The sequence below is a fragment of the Nanorana parkeri genome, unplaced genomic scaffold, assembly GCF_000935625.1.
Source record: "Nanorana parkeri isolate BGI_ZX_2015 unplaced genomic scaffold, ASM93562v1 scaffold1984, whole genome shotgun sequence".
Taxonomy (NCBI): domain Eukaryota; kingdom Metazoa; phylum Chordata; class Amphibia; order Anura; family Dicroglossidae; genus Nanorana; species Nanorana parkeri.
This window is the reverse complement of record NW_017308252.1, coordinates 42,375-46,779: the sequence shown is the minus strand read 5'-3', so window position 1 is coordinate 46,779 and position 4,405 is coordinate 42,375.

Here is a 4,405-nt window from a genome sequence, read left to right as displayed (position 1 = left end):
TTTACACTGGTGATCACTGGGATAAGGACCCCTTATGGGCCCCCTTCCATTGAATATCATTGGGAGAAGGGCTACATTATACTTGTGGTCAGTTGGAGAAGGGCTACTTTTATACCGGTTGTGATTGGGATAGGGGCCCCTTCCATTGGTTGTGATTGGGATAGGGGCCCCTTCCATTGGTTGTGATTGGGATAGGGGCCCCTTCCATTGGTTGTGATTGGGATAGGGGCCCCTTCCACTGGTTATCATTGGAAGAAGGGCTACTTTATACTGTTGGTCATTGGGTGAAGGTCTACGTTATACTGGTGGTCATTGGGTGAAGGTCTACGTTATACTGTTGGTCATTGGGTGAAGGGCCCCTTACAGTTGTGGAAAGATGATTAGGTAGAAGATGATTGGAGTCAGTAGTTGCTGCTCATGGAACCCCTTCCACCCTCTGGCAGAGCCCCGGGATTCCTTGGAACCCTGGTTGAGAAAGGCTGGTCTAGAAGGTCATGTCAGATCAGAGGCGTGGGTCTGTTCCAGAGCCATCACACTTCCCCCTGCAGGAACCTTGGGCCCCGGAGTGGTGCGTACCGGAACTCTTCATTTTGTAAAACACTAACGTGGATCCGGAACGCACAACTCAACCTGACTTTTGTTACACGATGTCAATTTGTTATAATCAAGCCGTAATTGTAACTGATTTCCCTTTTACACTACAGTGTGTTGTCATGATCATAGCTGATCATGTGATCATCTGGCACTGCCCTCTTTTATGATGTAACTATAGCTGCAGATGGAAGATTTGGTTCATAATTAAATTAGCCCTGAGGAAGGGAGAGTGGCCCCTGGGAATGCGTTGGTGCCATTCTACCTACGTCAAGTTTACTGATCTCTCAACAATGGCGCCCTTCTCGTGCCTTGGGGTCTGGCCGGTAGAAGCTCGCCTATTGTTCAACCAGGGCACCCAGCTTCCTTACCCAACACTAACATCCCCCCCCCCAAACAATAGACGTTCCATTTCCTATTAGCTGCTGAGAGGACTTCTCACTCACAGCTGAATTTTACAGCATTGAGAATACAGGAGGAGGAGTGATACTGAGTTCTTCCAGTTCCCTGGTACTCAAGCTTTAACATCTCTTCAGCCAAGTGCTCAGGCCCTCCGGCCATAGGGCCCCCGGCCATTACAATAGGGCCCCCGGCCATTACAATAGGGCCCCCAGTGACCTGATCAAAAACTTCCATTATGTGGCAGGAGACTTTCCTCTCTATAGTAATATATGCTGTACATGGATCGGCCGATATATAGAGTGATACTAGAACCGGGAGGTTTGATATATTTTCTAGGAGATTTAGTTTCTAATAGAGAAGCACTGAGAAGCCTCCGGTGCCGGCATTATAGCTGCACACACACGCCGTAGCGATGTACACACTGTACATACACAATAGACACTGACACCAACACGCTGCACTGTACAGTGACCAGGAGAATCTGTAAATGGTTATTTATGGTTATTAAAGACTGACAGCACTTCAGTGTCTTGTCTGGTGACTTGGGGGGGGGGTCACACCGAGCGCACCGCGTGCTGGGGCCACGAGTGTGCTTCGCTCTTAAAGAGACCATGTCATCACACCATATGGTTTCACCATCAATCTTCCCAATAGGATTATGAGGAGAAATATTCCAATGGCTCGCACATCTAAACGTAAGTTCTGTAGAAGCCCCTCAATTCATCCGATGGGGGGGGAAGGGGGCGGTTAAAATCACTATGGGTCGTATCTTATGACCCCCGGAAACTATGAACGATGGAGCACAAAGGAAACATATGCACCGATCAGCCATAACATTGTGACCACTGAGAGGTGAAGGGAAGAACATTGATTATCTGGTTACAATGATACCTGGAAGTGGGGGAGGGGATATATTACAATGACACCTGGGGGGGGGGGGGGGGCTATATTACAATAACACCTGGTCTGCAGTGGTGAGGACCGACCAAAAGTGGTCCAAGGAAGGAAAGCCAGTGAAAGGGTCATGGGTGGCCAAGGCTCATTGATGGACGTGGGGAGGGAAGTCTGGCCTGTGTAGTCCGATCCAATAGAAGAAATACTGGAGATCAGATTGCTGATAAAGTGAATTCTGGTTCTGATAGAAAGATGTCTGAGCACACAGAGCATCGCAGGTTGTTGTGTATGGGGCTGTGTAGCTGCAGACCAGTCAGGGTGCCCATGCTGACCCGAGTCCACCACCAAAAGTGCCTACAATGACCACGTGAGCATTAGAACTGGACCACGGAGCAATGGAAGAAGGTGGCCTGGTCTGATGAATCATGTGGATTGCTGGGTGTGTGTGTGTGTCACTTACCTGTGGAAGAGGTGACACCAGGATGTACTATGGGAAGAAGACAAGCCGGTGGAGGCAGTGTGATGCTTGGGGCAATGTTCTGCTGGGACACCTCGGGTCCGGCTATTCATGTGGATGTCACTCTGACACGTACCACCGACCTAAATACTTGTTTGAGGTGATAACTTGGCCTCCAAATTCTCCAGATCTCCATCCAATGGATCATCTGTGGGATGTGTTGGAGAAACAAGTCCGATCACCTCACAACTTACAGGACTTAAAGGATCTGCTAGTGACTGCTTGGTGCTAGATACCACAGCACACCTTCAGAGGTCTAGTGGGGTCCATGCCTGGACGGGTCAGGAGAAGGGGGACCTACTCAATAGTAGGGGGGTTGTCACAATGTTCTGGCTGATCGGTGTATATACTGCAGCAATAATCTGTATAGAAGGAAAGGTTTGTCAATGTCCTCAGGAGAAGAATATAACACAAGGTGAGATACGTTGACGATGTATAGATATCAGGATATCACAGTACAGGTCCACATCCAACGTTTAATAACGCAGCCCAGAGAAGTCTTCTTAAAGTGGAAGTGCAGATTGATCGGCCAGCTTGCTATGTGTAAATCTTCTGCCTGTCAGTATGTTCTGCACGCTGAGGCTGAGCCGCAGATTACATCATGGAGGCCAATCAAATGGCCAAATTCCTGGAAGAAAATGGAAGCTCCGGCGAGGGAGGAGCGCAGCGCTGGAGGGGCTTTGACAGGTAAGTCTTAGTATAGTATGGATATGAAGCTCCCTGGGGGGGGGGGTCTTATTTTTTTTCTCCTTCACTTCCCCTTTAAGGTCTCCTTCACACCGCTGTCCACCACCCAGATCAGTGGATTTCCGTGGCGGGTACATTCAGGTGTTACCAACTAGCTGCGGCCGCTCCGCCTGTACCAATCAATGACAGGCTCTGCAGCACAGGGAGCGTTCCCGGGGTTAGGGGCGACCCCGGCCAATCAGAAACACCCGTCCACAGAAATCCATTGATGGGGGTGGTGGACGGCCACGTGAATGAGACCGAAACAAGATCTTCACAGGTCTCCTTCCATCACATATCCCAAAATAAGAGGAGCATTCCTCATTTCAGGAGAGTGGGCGGAGCCATGTAAATCATTCCATCACAATGTCCATCCGTCGTATACTGCAAATATAAATAACAATGTACAGACATCGATCCCAACATTATTCGGGATGTGAGCCCGGCCAATGGGACGTAACGGAATGATTTGCATCCCTGGAGGCTCAGCACCACATGTGAGTGTTACCCATGCCTGCCTAGGAACGCCCACTCCTCAAGACGGTTTGATATTTGCATAACTCCTCCCACTGCTTGGGCTGTGGGCTATTGAGAGGAGCACTGAGGCAAGGTGCTGTGGTGTTTTCAGGAAGCTATGTACAGCACCCTGCCGACCCCTCCCATAGCTATGAGACGTGTACCGAGGTCCCAGACTCCATGACCAAATACCCCCGATCCCGCTATAAGATTTGGCTGTGCAACCTGCTCAGGGCCAATATAGCCCCCCCAGACTATTTCTGATTGGAGAGCCAGCACATGTCACCAGGCTATACCTGTGAATGTTGTCTGTCTTAAGGTAGAGCTCCAGCCCAAACTTCTACTTTTGCAGAGAGTGGGGAGGGGTTAGCGCCTCTGTTGGGTGTTCACTATATTGCCTGAAACCCCAATGGGGACTCTTTCCCCTCACTTGAGACACAACAGAAATTGACAGCTGACAAGATCATTTGATTGGATGTGACTGAGGAAATGCTTCCTCCTGCCTGCAGCAGACTGGGGGAGGGGAGACTGAGGGAATGCTTCCTCCTGCCTGCAGCAGACTGGGGGAGGGGAGACTGAGGGAATGCTTCCTCCTGCCTGCTGCAGACTGATGACATCATCTCAGCCAAGTCACTGACTGGAGGTCAGGGACGGCTCGTTGATGATGGCTTCTCTCCGTGTGTTCCTGTATATTGTGAATGTATTCATGACTTGTAATCACCGTCACTCATCTTCTCCATGTCGCTGTCTCTTCTCTCC